This window comes from Vulpes lagopus, chromosome 19 (genome assembly GCF_018345385.1).
Source record: "Vulpes lagopus strain Blue_001 chromosome 19, ASM1834538v1, whole genome shotgun sequence".
Taxonomy (NCBI): Eukaryota; Metazoa; Chordata; class Mammalia; order Carnivora; family Canidae; genus Vulpes; species Vulpes lagopus.
The window spans coordinates 16,215,781-16,238,890 of NC_054842.1; the positions used below are offsets into that span (position 1 = coordinate 16,215,781).

Here is a 23,110-nt window from a genome sequence, read left to right on the forward strand (position 1 = left end):
ATATTCGTTTATTTCTTGTATTTCTCTTCTAGAATAGAAGTTCTAAGAAAGCCCAACCCTACCGTGGCCCCCAATGCCTGCACCATTGCAGAAAGAAAAGGCTCTCAAAAGCATGAATTTGCCAGGAACATCCACCTCAATATTTCTCATATAGGTATCTTCATTCCTTTTTTCCTGGGGGTGGGTAGGGAGGTGGGTAGGTGGGACTGTGAAATCATCCCCTCTGGAGATAATAATTTAAAATGTGTGGAGGAGTTCACGGATAGAAAAATATAGAGGTCAAGGAACAAAGAGAGAAGGCAAAACTTTGAAGAACATCTACATTTTGGGGGCAGACAGAGGAACAAGAAAACAAAGGAGTTTTGTCAGGAGTTCCAAAATAGACTGAACACCTGCTTTGTGTGTCAGAAGTTCAAGTTCCTAACAATAGTATAAATAAATGCATCTATTTATCTTCCAGCATGATTCTTCTGCAGGATTGCAAATGTCTTATTAATGTCACCCACAACATCCATTTATTATGGCTGTTTACTATTCATCTTGAAATGACAGCATACCTGGCACTTGCTTAAACACTTAGGAAGATAGACTTCCTGCTATAACAGATGTCAGGTAAAGGGAGATAAGGTCTATACTTCAACCTCAAAATAAAATCAAGATTTACAATCTGGGTATATAGATACAAAATCCCTTCATGTGAATTCTTTCCCCACCAAATAATTTTTTATAAGAAATTTCATTATTGTACATTTATGGTTAATCTCCTACATGAATTATGGAATTCTGTTGATTTTTTAATTGATGTTTTTATACCTCTCTGTGCTGGTAGATATGAGATCTATAGCTGATAAGCAGTCAGAATTGTCCAAAGAAAATGGAACCAAGGAGTAAAAGGCAGACCTGCTTGAGTATGCAAGATTCACAATGATAATTCCTATTTTTATAACCCAAAGATTTATCATTCTAAAAATTGTTTACTTACTACTTTTCCTTAATCTACACCTTGATTCATATCCTTAAAGTTCAAGCTGCAAAGACTATCTCCACCTAGTCAACAACCTTAGTTTATGTTCCTTAGTTAGAACAGTGGTCCTCAGACTGTGGTCTCACATCCATCATCATTAGCCCCACCTGGAACTCGTGAGACACGCAGATTTTCCAGTCCCACCTTAGACCTCATGATAAGAAACTTGAGAGTGGGGCTCAGTAACCTGCGTTTTAATACCTGCTCCTAGGTGATTCTACTTTGAGAATCACTGCCTTACATCAGTGATAAAAATTCTAAGTAGCATCCCATTGCCTACAGGGTGAAATCTCAATCCTAAACCTCATCAGAACATTCCTTTTGCAGATGAGAAAGTTGACCTTTCAACTGTATCCTACACCTACCTCACTTGGATCCTGTCTTATGTTTGCCAATAAAAGAACTACAAAATGGTGACTAATTAAATATATAAGGCTAATCAATGAGAAAGGCATGTGACTGCAAGTTCAAGTGGATAATCCAAAAAAGCATAGTATAGAAAAGAAAGTATAAAAATTAATTATTAGATAAAAATTTAGAATTAGTAATAATAGCATTTATATTAGGAAAAAATAATGAAAACTTATAATCTTAAATACTTATTTTTCCAGCACTTACATTACAGTGACCAAATTAGATTATTTTGTCTATTATCACATTCATGGGGATAACACTGATATGCAATCCTAGTGCTCTACTAATAAGACTCAGAGCTTCTCAAGGACTAAAATCTTAGCTAATGGAAGAGAAAAATCAATACAGGTAAGGAACATTTTGTTGCCTTTAAGCAAGAGACTTTCAAAACTGTCTCAAGAGCAATGCGGCAAAGACAAGGGAGACTATTTAAGGGGGTTTCCACATTCCAACAATAATTATAGTTCTTTGGAATAACTCGTATCTATGAAGAGGCTTGAATCCATAACAGTACTCAAAAATGAAAAGCATAGGGTATACAAAAAGGTCACTAAAACCAAAAAGGGCATATTTTTTTAAAAAAATTTCTAATAAGTAGGTTAAAGATGTGACATATACAGATGTTCTGTTAATTTTATATATTTTTTCTCATTTAATAAAAGAGAACAGCTACAGTGAATTTTAAGTCAAAAAACTCAAGAAAAGTTAGAGATTTTTCTTGGTTGACCAGAGAAGGTTACACTCCTTTGAAGCCTATATGTAACAGTCAGTTGTGAGGCAGTGATCAAGAAGAGAATCAGCTGTCCAGACCCCCTCATCTCATCCCCTAGATGAATAAGCTGCTGGATATTTTGTTATTGAAATACTGAGAAACCAAGGCATGATGAAGTAAAGGCTCACTGTCTGGGACTAAGATTTGATGAACATGGAAGCTCTCAGATGGTGGCCCATATTGCCATTACAAGGGCTTACAAGGACTCGACATAGTAACTAAACCTTGACTCTAAGGAAAAAAAACCCAGTCCAGAAAACATCAGCCCAGGGTAGAATCAACTTTGAAGAGATCCACTAGGATCCCATATGCCAACCCAAAATCAAGTGGTTGATAACTTTGAATCTGGAAACTCTGCTAGTCTAAGACTGCATTCTTTTTAAGTCTGGCAGGTATTACTATAATTCTAGGAAAATATAAACACTGATAAACACACAGAAAAACAGGGAAAGGATAAAACAAACTTATAAATAATGAAGACATAAATCAAATCTATAGTATATATACTTCTTAATCATTTAGGTGGAGGTATAAACATGTTAAATCCCATGGGGATTATTTATGTGTGCACATGCACAAGTGTGCTGTCCACTTTTAAAAGTTTGTGAAGCTTTTTTTTTTTTTTTTTTTGTGAAGCTTTTAAATGAAACTGGTAGAAGTTTTATTGAAATATTTGGGAGAATTGGTCTACTTACGTTTCTAATCAGCATTTACATATTTAAGATGATATTATTCATAAAGTATTCTTTATTTGTGGCAAAAGTAGAATTTGAATATTTAGGAAAAATTTAATAATTAATGAGATCTAAAATGTGAGTATTAAAAAGGTACCGATAGCAGTAAATGTTTTCCCTACATAAAAGAGCCTTGGTTATTCTCGCAATGATGTTATTCTTTGATTTTTTAATAGGATTCTTGCTCTAATCTTGCATAAAATATAGCCCCACCCTCCAAGACCTTAGCAAAGACTGAGAAGCCAAGAGATAAAACAGACTCTGATATATACCGTGGTTCCATTTACATCTCTGATAAACATCAAAATCTTCACTGGGAACCCACAGAAGAAACATGTTTCTTCACGTGTCCTCCTTCCAACAACAAAAATACATAAAGTAGGTGTGTGATGCCTCTAACAAAGATACAGGTACACCTCTTACTTTACAGGATTGACATTTTCAATGTTTCTCTTTAAAAGCTACAGTAGGTCAGCCTGACATGCTTTTTAGAGCATCGTAACTTGAACTTAGAGAATTGGCTCAAGTTGATAATGATAATGGCAGGGATGAAATCCCGTTTACACAACTGCCATGCCAGAAAAAGCAAACCTCTTGTATAACAGTCTTGATCAATGCGTAGCTACTCCACACAATATTCAATATTCCCACAAAAATGTCCCAGCACAACAAAGGCTTGTGGACAGAGAGTGTCTTGGAGCCCGTGTAATGGGATTTGACAAGAGCCAGGCACTTTAGGCAAGCTCAATCAATGTTAATTGAAGCAGAAGTGATTCAAAGGCAAATGGGAGTCCTTGAGAGGTGAAAGGGGGGCTCTGGGATTGTGACTCCCTCCTTTTCCCATTACCCCTTTATATTTAATTACTTGTTCTAGCCGGTGAACTGTAATTTCATTTGCCATCAGGTGACTCTTGCCTGGTCTCATATGTTAGTTGAGTCTTTCATTTAAAGGAAAAGGATTTCATAACCTGGCGAGGTACCTATTTCACAGGAAGGAAACTTCTCTGGCAAGTGGGTCTCAGATTTATAAAGTCTCCTTTCCATATCCTAACACAGCAGAGGAGCAGAAGGGCAAGGGGAGAAAAGGTTTAGTCTTGAATGATACTGCTGTATTTTCTCTGGGACATTATTATTTCTATAATTGACCAGCAGCTGAATTTTGAATTCATTTGGACTCCCAGGCAGAAGCAGACCCTAAAACAGGAATTTATGAGCAGAGTAACTGATTATTGGGGAAGTGATTCCAGGAAACACTGATTGAGAAGAGATGGCATGACATGGGAAGGAACAGCAAACAACAAAAGTGGGCTAACAAATTAGTTTCCACCACAGGCAGCTGGACTCCCATTGGGGAGCTCAGAGCCCAAGCAGACTATGCCTGGCCCACCCAAGGGTGAGGAGGGGCATTTACATACCAACTCTTTTCAGTGGAGCTGAGGGCTAGCCTCAGTGGGAGGAAGAATGAACACCCCAGCACCTCTGGCCTGAGATCACACAGGCCCTAACAGGCAGAGAAAGCCCTCAGAAACACCGACAAGGTACCAACTGCATCTGCTACAACCTGCCTGCAAATGTGCAAAATGCTTTAAGCTCCCCTGGTCTTGTGAAAAGATACACAGTACCACCACCTTCTGTCCTCTGAACAGATGTACAGTTAACACCACCTCCTGAATGAGCTGCTGGAGCAAACAGGGAAGAGGTTGTTTCTGTATGACATAAATGATGCCCTTTGACATAGCCTTAGGAACTAAGCTTAGAGTCAGCATAATTTTGTTCAAGAATCTAATAGTATTTCACCTGTACATGGTGCCTTCTCAATTACCCTTGAGAAAGTTCTTAGACTCAACATTCGTATCCCTTAGGATCTCTTCTGGATAAGATACACTGAAACCTCTGAAAGCTAAACAGAAGTAGAATTCAGCATAAGATAGGCTGAACCAGGACCCCATCCAGAAGAACTTTTACTTTTCATATTGATTTGCAATCTGTTGGCATACATTTGCCAAGAGCTTAGACAGTAATTGTGGGACGCAGGTAGGAAAGTTGATAATTCATAGCCTTAAGTTACAAGTAAGGATGATATGGTTCCGAAGGTAAGGTTCACAGTAAGAAGCCAGAAAAGCAGACAGACACCAGGACCAAGATGAGGAAGCAGCTGACCAAAGTGGTAAAGTGCCCAAGTTTTGCAGTCAGGCAGACCTGGGGCATTGCAGCTATGACTCACCAACTGGGGAACTTGGCCTCCTTACATAGTAATTTCATGCCTCAGTTTCTCATCCAGGTTCTGGGAGTTCAGAGGACTTACCTCTTATGGTTGCTGTGATGATTAAATGAGCAGTTACTTGCAAAGTGCTTTGCCCAGTGGCCAGCAAGAAATAAATACTTAATAATTATGACCTGCTTCTGTGTTATTATTATCGTTTTAATGACTTCAAGGTAGAAAGTAGAAAATGTTCTTTCTACTATGCATGGCTTGAAGTCCAGGTATATCTGTGGGACTATAATACATACCACGGCAACCAGAGAACAACTACCTTCTTTGCCACCCTAATCATCTTAGCTCATGCCTTTGCTTCACATTTTGGCCATCTGGAAATCTCAGGTGTGGTACTGGAGACAGTAGGGGCTTTTTCAAAAATGCTTTCTACTGACATGGCAGACAAGGTCTGATGAGACCTGAGATGAGTCGAATTCTTTCCTCCACAATGAAGGAGATGTCTCTGTCAGTATATAGAGAAACTCACCTGCCCTTGGTTGAATGGGCCTCATGGTGCAAACAAGCAGGAAAGATGGTCTCTTATACATCTATGAGTGTGGTAAATTTCACTTTCCATAAAAGCCAGAGTGTCATCCCTGTGAAGGATGTAAGACACCTGCCGTATTCCACTGAGGGAGGAATCAAGATACTTGACTACATGGTCAAGGTAGCAAGCTGCAGATTCTGTTCTCTTGACTTCTATCACCTCTCTTTCTAATGGCTTTAAGCAAAGAGACCCAAGATGTGACCCAAAGGCTACTCAGTGTTCTCAGTCAACTATATGGTCAACCGTAAGGACTTACAGTGTTCTTTCAATTCTCTAACAGATAAAATAATCGCCATTTACTGAGTCCTGCCATATCCCAGTATGTTTACAACATGTAAGGTGTCAACCATGTGATGTCCTTTTATAGGTGCTTACAACCATAACTACAGGAAAGATCATCATTCCCATAGTGTGTGTGTGTGTGTGTGTGTGTGTGTGTGTGTGTGTAATTTGAAGTATTAAGAGTGTGCAGCTTGTTCTGGAGCCTCAGAGAAATAAATGGGGGCTCCAGAATGAGATGGCAGCATACTGGCCTAACGAGGCTGTGCCATGACTAGAGAGGTCTAGAGTTGACCAGAATATGAAGAAGGGAAGTTGACCACACACACAGACCCCATATGGAGACAACAGATGGCTCTGGAGACACTACTGAAAGAGCAGTAACACTGCGTCCGGCTCGATCTCTGACAGGTCAACCACTCAAAGGTCTACCCTGGACTTTCTTACAAAGCACTGAGGACACAGTGTTGCAAGAAATTGACAGAGACCTTGTTGCTGAGTCAACCAAAGGTGTTTTATTGCAAGGGAGGCACAGTTACAGAGCATTAAGTCAGAGACGCCACAATTTCCGTCAACCCAAACACAGAAGGAGACCTTGTTCTTGGATTCCTCCAAATTGAGCAGATCCACAGACAGACCTGAGCAACCCTGTTGACGAGGTCAGTTGATCTCCAATTCCTGCTTTGCCTTGGAAAATGGCATTTCCAAACTGTCCATTTATTGTTGGTTAGCTTACATTCAGGGTATTTGAAGCCACTTTTGATATTTTGTGATTTCTCACCATTCTAACTATAGGATCAGACAGGAATTAAATTTCAACCTACAAGGTTTGTGTTTCTTTGTAGTGTAACATATATATCAAATAGCATGCAAGAGCCCCAGGTATAATGTATGTTTGATTATGTTTCAACTCCAAGCGATACCACATTGAGATCGCTTCAGTAGCTAAGCAAATGTGACTCGGGCCATTACCTGGATCCAAAACTTGGGGGGAAAAAAGAAAGAAAGAAAATGTATTTTTAATCTAAGGATCAGTGCTACACAAATCAAATCATGCAGCCCCATTTACCAAGTAACCTGGGATTGCAATTCAGAAAATCCTCAGGGAAAGAATTTGTTCATAAACAAGGCAAATTTCAGCAACAGAATTATACTTTCCAAAGCAATTCTTTTCTTACAGGTCTCAGGGCCAAGGGAAGAAAAAGACAAGACAGGGATGGGGGTAAAGGTGGGGGAAGGATAAAAAAGGAAAGAAAGCCAACCATTCCAAAGTATCCAGAACTGTGTTATGCAGGTGATGGAAAAGCAAAAACAGTCCAATCAGGAAGCACATGTATCTCAGAGAGCTTCAGTCTGAAGGGGTGCTGGGCTCGAGTCCCACTCTGAGTGCTTCTTGGTTCCAGCTGCTGTGTTTCTGTCCTGGGGACCAGCGACATCTCTCTCACTGTCCTTCAGCGGTTCCCCCAGACACCTGAGAAGGTGGTCTTCCTCTGGCCAACAGCGGAGCCTGTGGAAGGACACACGGGAAACAGCCCATCAGGCCCGGGCCCAACCATCTGACAGCTCAAGGCCGATGGAGTCAAGGGCAGAGGGAAGAGTGATGTTTCCTCACCTCCTCCAGGCTTCCTTCCTGCCGCCTCTCCAGAAGGGTGGCTTTATGCTTTGGAGCAGCCAATGGCTTGGAATCTTTGAGATCTTGTAGTGAACTCATTGGGGTACCCATCACCTTTCAGTCCATGATATCTCTGTTGACAAGAACATAAAATAAATACCCCTGCATCACTGATCTATGAATCTTGAGGAGAAGGAGACACAACAGAGTAACACGGACACATGGAAAGGAGTGAAGGGAGAATGAGAGAGAATAAAACTCAGAAAGGATACTCTACCTGCCACCTTTCCCTGGAATTTCCCTAGGAGGTCGCATCCTGGACAGGAGGCTCCAGGTGAAGTCTAAGACCGCCCAGAGGTCTCAAAGTCTGAAAGGTCAGGAAGCATCATTCCACTGCCACGCAGGCACCTGAACCCAAAATTCAGCTCCTTGAGAACCTCAGCCAGCTTTGCCCCAATTCTCCTGAGTAGATCCTGTCACTGAAATACTACATAACAGAGAGCAAAGTGCAGTTGAAAATTAGCAGGAGGTTCTCCATCTTTCTTTGCCCCAGGGTGGTGGTGAAGGAAAGGGTGGAGGTGGGGTGGGAGGGGTATCAATAACCACCCAGGCTTCTCGTTAGTGATTTCAGTCTTAAACTTCAAACTCTCAATTTCCTACCCAGTGATAGAAGATTCCTCCAAGCCCATGGACCAGGCCCTTAGGTTTAATCTAGCCTTGCTCATTGAATCTACAGCATCATCCAGATCCTAAAGTTTCTACACCTGGGTCAGGAGAATTCCAGAACTGAAGCATGCCAGGCCCCTGGTTCCACCTGTGATCTCCCTTTCCCAAAACTCATGGGAAGTCCAGGGCTACCCCTCTGTCCTTCAGAGAATCTACCTCCTTGGAACACCGGGTAGGCTGCCCACCAGTGAAGAACACAGGCTGAGAATCACAAGAACTTACAGTACTACCAGGAAAGGTAAAGAGAGAAGAACTTACCCAAACCCACCCAGCTTCCAGGGTCATACCAAAGGGTAGGTGCTGGTGGGAGTGCTCTGCCCTCAGCACACATGATAAAGAGGGTGCACTGTCTTGTAGAGGACTTAAAATCAATAATGAAATTAAGAGTTACTCTACTTTTTACTATAACCATGCACTGGCAAATCTAAGAATGCTGGTGACCAGAGAGTCCCTCCCACCCAGGCAAAACTCCACCCCAAACCCCCCTCTGCAAACTATTCATGGTATCCTCATACTGTCAGAGTCTGTCCTTGTGCTCTTCCCTCTGCCTGGAATCTTCTTCCCCCATACTATCTGCCCACATTACCAACTTTCAAGCTGGATTTTGGATGCTACCTCTTCAAAGAGGACAGTCATGACCTCTTGACTAGAAGTAATCCCTCTTCCTCTTAACTCCCGTGGCAATTTATCTATGTTCTTTTATTGTATTATAAAATACAATATATTGTATTATACTTGTATTATACTTGAACATGCAAAAATATTATCTTCCCTATCCATATATATCAAGATGCTGAGAAAAATATATGGGGTTTGAAATTAGGCCTGGCTTAGATTCCTAGGTCTCACCCTGAACTAGTGGTGTGATGCTGGGCTAGTTTATTTACCTCTTTAGTTTATTTCAACATCTATAAAATGAGCAAAGTATAACCCACCTCATAGGGCTGTTGCATTAAATTAGATAATACACACAAAATATCTATCCTGAGATAATATACCATTGGCAGTTATTAGTTTCTCTACTCTCTTCATAAGGGTAGAATCTTCCTCTTTCCAACTCCTGCAGGACTTACCCAGAAAAGTGGTAAAATGTGGAGGGTACTAAAAATGAGGGTAGGGAAGAGCTACAACATAGGCCCATTTGGAGGATTCAGTGAGGGAGTGTATGTTAAGTTCTTAGATCAAAACCTGGTACATAGTATGGGTTAAAGGAATGTATATTAAATAGAATATTTAATACAATGTTCTGTGAGTTAATGTAGGATTTCCTGACTCCATAAAGCATGCCAAGTATCAATTATCAAGATATTCCTTCCCTTGCTTCAAACTTCTTCCTCTCTTCATCAAATGATAATAAAAGGTAAATAGGGGGATGCCTGGGTGGCTCAGCGGTTGTGTGTCTGCCTTCGGCTCGGGTTGTGATCCTGGAGTTCTGGGATTGAGTTCCACATCAGGCTTCCTGCATGGAGCCTGCTTCTCCCTCTGACTATGTCTCTGCCTATCTCTGTGTCTCTAATGAACAAATAAATAAAATCTTTAAAAAAAAGGGGGGTGGGAAATGGCAACGTTTCTGAAAGTAGAACTTTCAGAAAATCACATAATGTTAGAGCTAGGAAACCCTTTCTCCCCATAGGTAACACATGCTGAGAACTTGTGATGTGTGAGGTACCAAACTAAGAAATTTACAGTGTCTTACTTAACGTTCATCTGAACCCTGTGAGGAGCTGCCCTGACTATTTCTATTTTACAGATTTGGCAAATAAGGCCCAGGGAGGTTAAGGAAACTGCCTGTGGATGCACAACCAGTAAGATGCAGAGCTGGGCTCTTAACGAGGTTAAGAATCACACTCCCACTCACTATGGATGTACTGTAGCACTTTCTGTGAGAAGGGAGATGTTGTGTGCTAATATGGTAGTCATGAGCCATATGTAGCTCCTGAGCTCTTGAAATTTTTCTACTTGGTACTGACTCATGTGTCAATGAGGAACTGACTTTTAAATTTTACTTAATGCTACTTAATTTAAATTTAAGCATACTGATGTACTGGACACTGCAGGTCTACTATACCTTGAAGACCTTGCAGAGGCCCCCTGTTTTGATGTTAGAGATGGCTTGATTTGCCCTGGACATAAAGTCAGGGCAGAACCTTCAGAGGGAGAAATAGGGGTTTGCTCATTACAGAGCATAGGACTGGAGCAAGATACACTTGGGTTGGAAATGCAGGTTCTTTCATTCACTGGCTGTACCCACAGCACATTAGTCAATGTTCCTGGGCATCTGATCTCTTTTTAGTTAAGGAGGCATAATACCACTTCTAGGGTCAATGTGATCAGCAAGTAAAACAGCATATGGAGAGTGCTTAGCACATACTTGGTATAATTTAAGGGGAAGTTGTAGCACACATACACACATAACTTATAAGAATTCCTCTCTCAGGATGCCTGGTTAGCTCAGTGGTTGAGTGTGTGCCTTCGGCTCAAGGCCTGATCCTGGGGTCCTGAGATCGAGGGGAGCCTACTTCCCCCTCTGTCTGTATCTCTGCCTCTCTGTGTGTGTGTCTCTAATGAATAATAAAATCTTTAAGAAAAATTCTTCTCTCCATGCTCAGTGAGAGAGCAGAAGAAAGTAGTATCAGTGGGGCAGGGGAGAGGTGTTCCACCTGCATTCCACTCAGTATACATGTGTTTGTCACAAGTCGAGCACAAGATGGGAAATACAGATGCTTTCTCATTTCAACAGGCTCTCAGGGTCTTAGTGCATGATTCTAGTGTCTATATGTGATTTTCCCCTAATGCCCTGACTTTAGAACTTAATCACCACCTCAACCCATGTTAAATAATGATCCTTAATGTTATTCTGCACCAAGTTCTTATGTGCAGGCTATTATTATGATTATTTCCATAACCCAGTAGCAACACTCCTTATCCCAGGCAGCTCTTGGCTACATTCTTGTTCTCGCTAGCTCACTCAAATGCACATGAACTCTCTCTTTTCTCTTTTGTGTGTATACATACATTTATGTTCTCTCTCTGGGTTGGTTTTTAACTTAACTGTGTTTTGCCTCCAAACCCACCCTGCTTCATAGTGCTGGGGCCCTGAAAAGCACATCTCTCCTGGGCCGCAGGCTCCCTGTTAGGTCTGCCCATAGCGGGAGGAGAGGGAACTGGTTCCTATGAGATTCCTATTCTGTAACATGGCTCCAGCGAGAACTCTTCACAGTGGCAATAGCAACTGGTTCCAGTCAGAGCAGCTGACTCCACTTTGCAGTTTCTATTTCCAGCCCCCTTCAGAGATACCAGCACAGCCAGCTAGTGTTCCCTCCTCAGAAGTCTGGGTTCTCCATCTGCAGGGCCCATCATCCAAGTATCTAAGTTTTCATTACCCTAACTTCTTTCCTTTGATCCCCCAGCCCTAGAGGTCCAGCTACTTCCTGCACTCTGTGACCCCTGTTGGATTATTTAACACCTGGATAACAAGTGATGAGGTTCAAGAAATGCCATCCCAAAACATGCCACCTTGGCATCCTGAATATTGTAAACTGAAATCTGAGAGAACAGCAGAAGTGATAAGGTCACTCTCTCATCTCTGTCTCCTGTCTCTCTTCTTCCCTGAAACAGGTCACCGAGCCCTCCTGTGAGAGGTGTCCTCTCTATGCCCGGAGAAAAGGAGCACCCTCATCTCTAAAGACAAAGGGACACCTAGAAGAATTTTATCAAGGAGACTTGCTTAGTTTCCCCCCAGGTTACTATGATTATCCCCTAGTCTTTGACCTCTCATATCCCCCCACCACTACTCACTCTTCATCCTGCCTTTCTGAGAAATTCACAGCTCTAACCACTGTTGTGGGTCTTCATTTCTTTGTGAAGGCTCCATGTCACATAACATTTATATTAAATAAATCTATATTCTTTTCTCCTATTAATCTGTCCTTGTCAGCTTGCTTTTCAGACAGAGGCAGGGACTCTGAAGAGTTGAGGAAAACTTTTTCCTCCCCTACAAAAGTCTTCATAGTAAATCTTCCTGTTAAAGTAACTTGTTTAGCTTCTGTCTTCTGACCAGATCCAACCTGATACACTATTCCTCTCCCTCTTCCACGGACAATCTATGTTACTGTGTATATAAGAATATATGAACATATCTTACTTTTATTTTCCCCACATAAAAGTATCAATAAATTATTAACATATCCTGGCACTTCTATTCTAGATCTTCTCTGCCTAGCATGTAAACACAGGATAGCAAAAAAGGAATAGAGCACATCAAATAACATAATTTGATGTATCAGAGAGTAATTAACCCCTGAGGTGCAATCTCTGGGAGCTCATTCCTGGGCACATCTGCCAGGGCAGCTAAAAATCAGGTAAAACACATGGACATTTCCATTAACAAAGATCAACACATGGGAGTCGCAGCAGGGGCATTTGCTAAAGCCTGGGATGCAGACCTTCTGTGGCAATGCATCAACAACTATGTCAGATGAACGAGAGCCCTCTGCAACGCTGCAGCCTTTGACAGGTTTCACTGCCCCCATCTGCCAGCTCTCTAGAGAAGGTACACACACACAAGACAATACAATACAAAGCAATGCAAAGCAATGCAATAGAAGAGGAGACTGTACTGTATTAGAACCATTCACTTTAGAGATACTGACCACTTCCCTGACAATGCTGCCAGTCTTATCCTTTATAAACATAGCAGGAGACTTGGGATGAAATCCCCACTGCTTATTGGTCACCGCCTGCCTCTTCAACCTAAGTGAGCTGAAGAAGCACATATTGTTCTCCAATCACATGCAGCTTCCATTCTTCTGGAATGATCCCTGTGGAAGAATCAGGTCTTCATGCCACAGATAAAGTGACTGTCTATAATCCACAGTGTGGCTAACCTACCTGCTAGCCCAACATCATCCATAGCCAACATATGCCTACTAGAACACCGGGTGTCCTAACTTGGTGGAGCAGCCATTACAACCTGGATCCTCAGGCTCCAAACCGCTTTCCATCTCAACATGCTTCAGCTGGTACCTTCTTCCCAATGTCAGGTGAACCATACTCTATTGAGGAACTCATATAAGAAAGCCTATGGGTCTGGCTTCAACATCACCCACTATTAATCCAGGCCTTCATAGACAGTGTTTTCTTCTCAGTGTTCAAAACCTCTCTCTCCTTTCCTGTCCAAGCCATTGCTTCCATTAGTATCTATAAATGTAGCAGAAGCTATCAATATCTCCCCCCTACTCCATATTCTTCAGGCCTTTCCAAGGCCAACCTCCAGCTGCCATTAGCTGCATCTCTTTGCATGAGAGTGTTCTCCAAAAACTCTCTCTCTGGGCATGGCAGGCCAGGAATGTGCGGGTTACTGGTCCTGAGAGGAGTCCTCAACCAGAGGCTGACAGTCCAGATGATAATGATAGGATGTGTGTCTTGGCTGTTCCCCAAAAGCTCCCCATAGGGCTTAAGCCTAAGTGTCCATCATCATCCATAGCTGGCTCAGGAACACATCCTTTGTTGGCTGCCTTTATAGCTCTTATCTTCCTTTCCTTTCCCTCTTGGTGGTGTTTCCAAAACTTCTCAAAAAAACTATTTGCTCTTAAATCCTTATCTCGAGGTCATTCCTGGAGAACCAAAACTTAGGCAGCAGAAAACGGTCTTTTTCCAATTCCTGTTAATTCAAAGCATTTTAGCAAATGCTTTAATTTTATGTACATATTAATATGTGAACATAAATATGTGTTCCTAGGCTTCTTTAATTGGATTTATAAATAATGAACAATATATGTCTGGTTGACATTTGAATTTTCCTGTATTTTGCTTTGTGTTGATTCTGTCCCCCCGCTAAGTTGATAAGATGTTCAAAGGCCAGGAGTGCATTGCCTCCTCCTTCTATAATTTTCCACAGTGCCTGGCATGATGCTCCACAGAGTGAATATTCAATCAGGGCTGACAGACAAGAGGCCACAGAGGTCAGGTCTGTTTGTTCCATGGGCTTGTCAAAGGTGAGATAGCTCCTAAGAGAAGGAAACTGTGACGCTATTTTCAACCCTTTGAAGGATGAGCCTGGAAACCCGGAATGGAAGCTGGCACTGAGACAGGGCATCAGGTCAGGACACCAGAGTCATGGGGCACGTGCTAAGCCCTCCAGCCACATAGGATGAGAGATGCTGCATTGTCAGATATGTTCTCTTAGCCTGTTTCTGAGTGAGAGTCCAGCCAGAGGCAAAGTGAGCTAGATAAACTAGACAGAGCAATATCAGGTCCATCTCCAGGAAATCTTTTCCGAAAATTCTGGGCCTTTGCTGAAAAGGCTGGGCCTTCTGATTAATAAGCACCTAAAAATTGATCACAGAACTGGGTGCTAATAGGTGAGGGACCAAAACAGATAGAGAGGAAGCCCTACTTGACCCATCTTACACTCCAAAAATGATGGTTTAGGAGACAATTAGCAGAGGCACACAGTAATAAAAATTAGTACCTCTAACTACAAATGCCCCTACCTTTCCTTCAGGCCCTTATCCCTCTCCCGGGCCAGGAGGACTTTATGCCCTTTCCATTTATCTATTTCCTTTCCCAACCAGAATAAAATCTAGTTTATCAGACATCCTAGACCTCAAATCTTTATTAACTGGCTTGCTCAGGATACAAAGATTCTAAGGGACCTTCTGAACAAAACAAAGGTGAAATGACACTCAGTGTTATTTCAGAACTGAGTATTCTGTTGCATTATTTTCTAAGCCTTTTACAGCTGACAATCCAAATAAGGTATTGATTAAACAGATCACTCCATATCCCCAATTTGGCTGCTAAGAGACTTCCCTGTAATATCTTTTCAATCCTTTCTTGTTGAATCTAGTGCCTCAAGAGTGAATGGCCGGTGGAAACCTCATGCACTCAGCATCCCAGAGGCTCTGCACAGCTCCTGGTACATACGACAGGCCTGCCCACAAAATGGAGCTATCTACCAGTTAGGGGATTCTAAAAGAACATTTCTAAGGCTTTATCTGGGAAAATCACACCAACATATGGCTTTACATAAATGCTGATTGAGGAAACTGAATTCTCCAGCAGCTTTCTAAGAATAATTCTTATTTCAATAGAAAGCCCAGCCTAGACTGGTTTGTTTGCTCACTCCACCCCCATCACATGGGAACTTGAAGAAGCCACAATGACAAGTAGACAGAGCAATGGGTAATTCATCCAGAAATGAATGGCAAACAGAATAATAAAATGCTGTCACAATGGCCAAAAAGAAGTCAGAATCAAGAAGGGCATGGAAAGGAATCACAATGACAACTAGAGATTTCTAAGCACCAAATATGAAGGCACACATGATGTACTTTCTTAATCTTCCTCTAACTTCTACACCTATCTATACAGAAATGAACTGTCAGCCAGATAAACTCATTCAGGAAACAAATAATCATTTGCATGATACATAGATACAACAGCCAGAGCTATCAAGTCTCAGAGTGAAAATCTAAATGATCTGGTCCGTTCAGATGAATTCTGCACATTGTTTATGGGAAAAATTCACTACTCAATTTTCTCACACATGAGAAGTACAAGCCAATAGAACGAATGTTTAATTACAGTCACCTTCAAAGCTCCAGGTCTACTGAAAGAGAACTATGGCAGAAGAGAAAAAGGGAACACATTTCCATTAGGCTTACTGACTCCCTGGGTTTCTTGCATGCCTGAGTGCCATTACAGAAAGAAAATTATATCCTAGGTTGCCAATGATTTTACCCACACAGAAAGAAGACTTCAGCACTTTTTTAGGATTCATGTTATAAAATATTCCATACTATCCCAAATTGTGCTCAACTTTGCATTCATCACTGCCTATTTAACCTGTAGCAAGTTATAAGATTAAACATGGCCCCATGTTTGCCTTATTAATGTCTAATGTTTCCAAAAATTAAAGGGTAGTTTATTTGAGGTCAATTCTCATCCTGCCTAGTCTCTCCTGTAGTCCATGATAGTTCAATATCTCCCCACCTTAGAGTTATAGCAATTCCTTTCCTTTACCCCAAAACTGCATTTGTCCTTGACAGTTTCTGGCTGTTAGGGGTCAGGAAAAGAAAAGAGATTATTTATCATAAAGTTTTTTTATGACATTGATGCTCAGATCCTCAAAAAAGCCTAGAAGCTCCTATTTGAACATCTTTATACATGTCCTCGACCTCCGGTATGAACTCCCTGAAGGCCGAAGCTGTTTTTCATACATGTTCCTTTTGTGGTCTCAAAATACCTAGTACAGTGCTGAGGATTGAGTTACAGTGCCTATCTTTTCTAATAAAAAGTTCTGGAGCTCACTGTCACAGGAAATACCTTGTAGCTGCCCAACTTGGATCAGGAATTCCCAGGCTTCCATGGGTTTAGGTAGGTCCCAGAGAAGTGTCCCAGATAAAGATGGTGCCCATGAGTCTCCTGGGGGCCTTCTCTTTTTTTTCTCATTTACTCCTCACTCACTTTTGCCTGTAACTCACTGAAGACTAGGAACAAGATCTCAAATGCCAAAAAGCTCTATATACACGTCACTGAGATGGGTACTGCACAGACGCTGCCAGATCATCACAATGGGGAAAGAGGTCCCAGGAAGCCCCTGTGGCTGCCCCAGTCCAAGGCACAGAGCACACCCAGGAGCTTTCAGTCTCCTAAACTTAATCCCTTCCCCCTTGGTTCCCTGTAGACTGCTGCTCCCCAGAAATGGGAACAGAGAGGGTACATTGGTCTTTCCTTGGCCTTGGGAATTCTAGAAATGGAGCTTGTTGACTTGCCTGGGAGACATCGAGGAAATAAGAGAGAATTCTACTCATTAGTGAGAGGTGCTGGTGATATGTAATGGGTACTTCCCCAACTAATGCAACTTTAGACAAATCTGGGTTTCAAGTACCTCATCTATAAAATGCAAACACTAAAACTCTTGATTACATTGAACATCTCATATTCAGACATCAGGCTCCTTGCATTTGCTCTAATCCACTGGAGCTATCAATGAGAATGTCCCTTTTACTGGAGCTCAAATAAGGTTATGAAGGTCATTCCAAAATGGGTTTAAGTGAGTTTTTCCACCCACGTCTATACCAGTAAATTTCCAATCTATCAATCGTTCCAAAGCCGTGACCCAGAGGAACCAAGTTCCCAGGCAGGAAATGAATATAAACAGAGTTCATATTCGTCTGTGTGTGGTCTACTCAGATGCAGATTATTCAACCAGGGCAAACACATGAGGTGCCAGCATCAAACCCAAATGGTGACAGAGCCAATTACGATTCAGCTTGCCTTGCTGATTTTGAAATGTCACTTATGCTGAAGAAATGCTGTCCATAAAAGCCCTGCAAAAGAGAAACAACACCACTATGACTTTCACTGGCTATCATGAGCAAGAAACCAAGTAGGATCACCAACTTGCTGTGCTATCCAACAAACCTTTAAATTCCTTGGTTTGGAGAAGTAGAAATCTTTAATGTCAAAAACTCTTATGAACACAAAAGCTTTGGAGGTAACACAGACAAAGGAAAAAGGCTGGGTGGGCACTGTGTGAAACTTGAAAGCACACCATTCACTTCCAGTGTTCATTTGCCATGGAAGGATTATGGCCTAGGGATGCCAGATCTTTCCATTTTTCAAAAGAAGCCAGAAATCTAGATTATTTATAGGAATCTTTCTGACATTAAAATGTTGGCAACTATAATTTTTTTTAATTACCATACAGGCAAATAAGACACATCGATGGGCCAGATTTGGCTTGTAAGTTGCCAAATTCCCAGGGTTTCTCTGACAGAGAGAGCTAGAATGTAAGGCTGCTGAGAGGATCACATCACAACAGGCTACACTACATGAAAAGCACTCAGTACAATGCCCAGTATGTTAGACTGGTACACTTTACCTTCAATTCCCTCAACTGAAAATACAGGATAATAATGATTTTACCTCAAAAGCAGCTGTCATTTGAATTATGTGGGATAGTACAAGCAGAGGGCTTAGCACAGTGTCTGATAGAGTAAGTGCTCAATAGCATTTGTTGTTGTTATTATTTGTAACCATGAAGCAAGCTTTAAAACCCTAAATTTTACCAACATGGACACAGTGACCCACAGAAAACCACTAGTTAAGTCTCTGCAAGTATGTAGCAAAGTCAAAATCAAGAAACAGGTTTCCTGACCCCTGACCAGCAAACTTTTCCATGAAGCTCTGGTTTCCACTAAACTCTTAGCTCACAAAGTACTCATTCTCTGTATTAATTTCACCAATATAGTCAATAAAAACAATAGGCTGGTGTTATTTTTGTTTTTGTTGTTAATGATTGATGAAGTTGATATGATGGAGTCTTAATTTATTGACAAAGGGAGAAGGGGCAAGGGAAAAAAAAGCCTTTATTATATAAAATCCACAGGATCAACTAATTTTCTTAAGAAGAAAAAACTCTACTGTATGAAGTGACCTGCATTCTGATTAATTATATAAAAATCTGAATTTTGTTCTCTTTTCCCAAGATAGTCTTGTAACTGACAGTCCTTATGATCACAAACAGTATTATGTTTGATGTCTGCAGGAAAAAAATGTTATTCTATTTAGGTAGACAAACAAAATTATCCCAAGCCGCTGTTTGGGTAAACAGGGCTTAAGAATATCAACACTGTCAAGGTAAAACACTCAGGAATCCAGTGCTATCTTATATGAAAGTAAACTGCATAAAATGTTTGGAATCCAAGGTAAGAGACAGTATTATAAAGAATCAACAGAACTGTCAGTTCTCAAAACATCAAGTTCCCTTTAAACGTAGGCCTGAAAATATGGCCCTGTTTGTTAAAATTTCTTCATTGCCTATTTTCTCTCATTGATCCCACTCCCATTTTCATAATCTATTCTTCACACCCTGTCTTCCATTAGGACCTCAGGCTCTAAAATCGGCCCTTCTTTCTCAAGGTCCCACCTACGCTCCATGACCACCACAATGAGATGAGTCTATTCAGAAAGTCTATGTGAAGCACACACAGCATCACCGTTTAACCACACTCTTGGAAGACCCATAGGGAGTTTTGGTCCTTCTCTCACAGAGTTCTTTCTTTCAGCTTCTCTCATATTTACCAAGCTTCTCTTCTGTTTAAAGATGAAGAACTGGGGGCCAACGCATTCAGGCCCATTCATTCAAAAAACGGCATTGTTGGGTAGCCATTTTTACCTCTGGCTAGGTAGGACTGTAGTGCTGAAACAGCAGAAATAGCAACAGTGAATAAATTTCATACTCCTCAAGGCTTGCTTCCAATCATCTTTTCCATCTATTTATGCCTGATTCTATCAGAGTTAGTCTCCTCTTAGTCATATGCTCTGGCTCATCACAGTTTGCTTTTACTAGTATTAAGTATCCATCCCTTTATCTCCTTGACTATATTTTAAGTTTCTTGAGAGAAGGGACTAAGTGTCATTGACATTTGGAAACATTTTTCCTAGTGAACACTTAGTAGAATGTCCTGCACTTAGTAGGTGTCCTTGTAATAACTTGTGTAATTGAATTATGTCTCAAATTCCTGTCTGGTCATCATTTTAATACACTTTAGCCTTTTAAAATTCTTCTCAGTGCTCTCACAGGAGAAAGTGGAGATGAATTCATTACTATGCTTGGCAAAGTGAAAAGCCCAAATTGGATCTGCTTTGCCCTTCTAGTTTGTTACACAGCTGGAATGTGAAGCTGGTTAGAAATCACATCCATCTAGGTTGGCAGATCTATCAGGATCCTGTTGAAGATATTAACATATGAGCTGGTTAGAATAGGATTTATGCATTTCCATCATAGGTAATGGAGATGAAAAGGAACCTGTCAAATCATAGGACCTATTTGTCTGCCCAAGAAGAGTGTCCAATTAAAACAATTATTTATATATATTCTGCAGAGCTTTAAAGACTTCATTCTTCATGCCCCCTTGGGAATCTGGCAAGGGACAAAGAGAATGTCCATTTTTGCAGGTGAGGAAGACAGTAATTCAATTAATAATCCCAGATTCCTTGGAGACTGAAGCTTTGTCCCTTGAGCTCAGATGATGGAAATGGAAATGGTTAGGCCACAGATTTTAAGATAAAGATTCTTTGGCAGGTTTATATGTTTCTAATCAGAGTATAAGAGCTAATTGCAATGAAGTTTACTGTCATTTTATAGGCATGGCTTTATAGAATGAGGCTATTTATTTCTTCCTAAACACTGTATACAATTCAGATATTCAGTTGCCAGTGGAGGGGTAGTGCCTTAACAATGGTTTCACAGACTGAAATAGAGATATAAATAGTATCATCATTCCACTTAGGTAAAGTTCCCCCGACCCACACACACAAAATAGACTTGTTTGTTAAAACAATTACCTTTCCTTATATTTAGTCAAACAATATACAGTACAATAGCAAAAGAAATTTAAACACCTAAGTAAAATGAGATGCCACATTTACAAACTTTACATCATTATTAGTCACTACTCAATCTAAACATGATCATAAATACAAACTTGATGAGGTCTTATGCTATCCTGAGTTCCTTGTCACCATCCCCCCAACCTTGCTCTGTGTGATGGGCAGGTTCTTTGCTCAAAATCATTTATCCTCCAGCATTATGCCTAGACTCCATGTGGCCTTCCCTCATATTTAAGTTTTCAATTTCTCTAGCACTGAAATGAACAGAAAAATGCATTTTTTTTCTCTGCTGGACTACTTAACACAGAATATCCCCTCTTTCCCTTTCTAAGTGTCCTGGTTCCTTATCTCTTCATGGACTTTGCAAAAAGGATATAACAGGCAGCTGAGAGGTATGAAATAGTTTGTAAACACTTTACAGTTAATTTCTACCTTCTATAATGATATTAAGGAGTCACTCTGTATATTACTTTGAGGTTTATTCCAGAACCCTCCATAACTACTGATTGGCTCACTCATACTCAGCTTACAGATATTACACTATTTTTAGAGGACTTGGAATTATTATCTAAATACCAACCTATTGCAGACCTTTTCCCTTAAAAACATGTAAATAAAATATTTTCTTTACACACATACACCACACACAACTACACACAGCACTTTAGTGCCCAAAGGAACTGTACTATATTAGACAGCTTGACATTTGTTTTTCCTAGGAGCTTATAATAAAATAGACAACACTGACCCAGACATATAGTAGGCATTTGGCAAACACTCCCTACATCATTAAACTGAGAAGAAACAGTGAAATGTCTGTCCCATATACTGCAGCCCAAGGGCTTTTGAGGTAAGGAACAAAGATAGGTAAAGTCCAATAGCTAGTGACACCCATGGCCACTAGGCTGAGGATGCTGAGAAACCATAAGTTCTTGGCCCATCAGACCAAAGCAAAGAGAACCATGACACCATTGCTTGAGAAATTAAAAAGGAAGATAGTTCAAATGAGGTAAGAGATTATTAAAGGGAGAAATTCCAATAATTCTATCATAAAGATCCAAATAAACATAACAGGAATAGATTTTTAAATGATAATACTAACCAAGTGGCTGCAGAAAAAGCTCTATGATGAGCTTATCTTTTTAAAGGGTGAGAACGAAGACAAAAAAATGTGCAATGTAAAAGATGCACACAAATGTTCAGGCTAAAGCAGAGAAAGAAGCAAAGGTTTTTAAAGAAAAATATAAAGAAACATGAGCACCTTTTTCTTCTCTTTCTTTTAAACTCAAGCCAAAAAGGAAAATGGGTAGAGATGGTTCAGCTAACAGTAGTGTAATTAATGTTCATAGCAGAGAAGGAGCTCAACTCTTTTGCTGTTTTCTCTATTAGAATAGTTTTCAAACAAAAAGGGCCAAGGATGGCAAAGAGAATATGTGTTTATTTACCAGCTGGTTATTTATTAACTCTCAAATGCCAAGAATTGGGCTACCCTTTGGAAACTCTGGAGAATAAGACAAACATAGTCTCTGCCTCCATGAAACTTGTACTCTGGAGACATTAAAATTGAAGGGAAATATGACTGTTCCCTTAATACAATCACACACAGATACTGCAAAGTTAGCAATGAAGTTATCTCTCACTCCTTTGCCAACCTTGGAGTTTTGAAGATTCATTTTATTAAGAGAGCTGTCAGATTTCTTTACAATGTCTAATAGATGATGAGAAAATAGTAATGGAGCACTTGACAGAGTTTGAGACTCCAGAACCCAATAAATCATATGAGAAAATACTGAGAGACTTTATGGGGTAACTGTAGAAGACTTGATGAAGTCAACACTTTTAAAATTTTTTTATAGGAATGTCAAAAACCACAGAAGTATTTAATGTGTTTTTTTGTAAACAATTCTAATAATACAGAGAGATTACAGAAGACAAAGTTAAGATATTAAAGTAATATTATAACTGGGTTCTGGTACACATGTCTTATGAGCATGCCCATACAACTGTGTGCATCTTTTCCTAACCCTGCACATTACTAGCTTGAACTTGGCCAAGGTGGGAGTATTTACACCATGGAAAGTGGCAGTTGCTACAAAGGAGAGATTTTCTTTCTTCCTTTCCTTTCCTTTCTTCCCTACCTCATCTCCTTTCGTCCCCTTTTTCTTGAGAGTCAGTGATCAAACATTTACCTGTACACTTAATGTAATATGCTGCGGCTGCTATGGAACTGTTACCCAATGGGTTTCTTGGGTGTGTATACTTTTCATTTTCACAAATGCTACCACATTTTTTCCCTAATGTATAAATTTATATTGTGACCATAAGCATATGAAAGTATACATA

At 40.5% G+C, this 23,110-nt stretch overlaps 1 protein-coding gene and 1 long non-coding RNA gene across 19 annotated transcripts in view; both read right to left on the minus strand.

The window, feature by feature from the left end:
* The window catches only part of RBMS3 (RNA binding motif single stranded interacting protein 3), a 1,727,904-nt gene that overhangs the window by 1,480,842 nt on the left and 223,952 nt on the right, over positions 1–23,110 (minus strand). The gene's annotated exons all lie outside the window — the stretch shown is intronic.
* The window catches only part of LOC121478553, a 120,090-nt gene continuing 103,499 nt past the window's right edge, over positions 6,520–23,110 (minus strand). The window contains exons 2-4 of the long non-coding RNA XR_005984513.1: positions 7,917–8,126; positions 7,640–7,772; positions 6,520–7,534 (exon numbers count right to left, since the gene is read on the minus strand). This is a non-coding gene — a long non-coding RNA (uncharacterized LOC121478553). The remainder of the gene's footprint in view (positions 7,535–7,639; positions 7,773–7,916; positions 8,127–23,110) is intronic.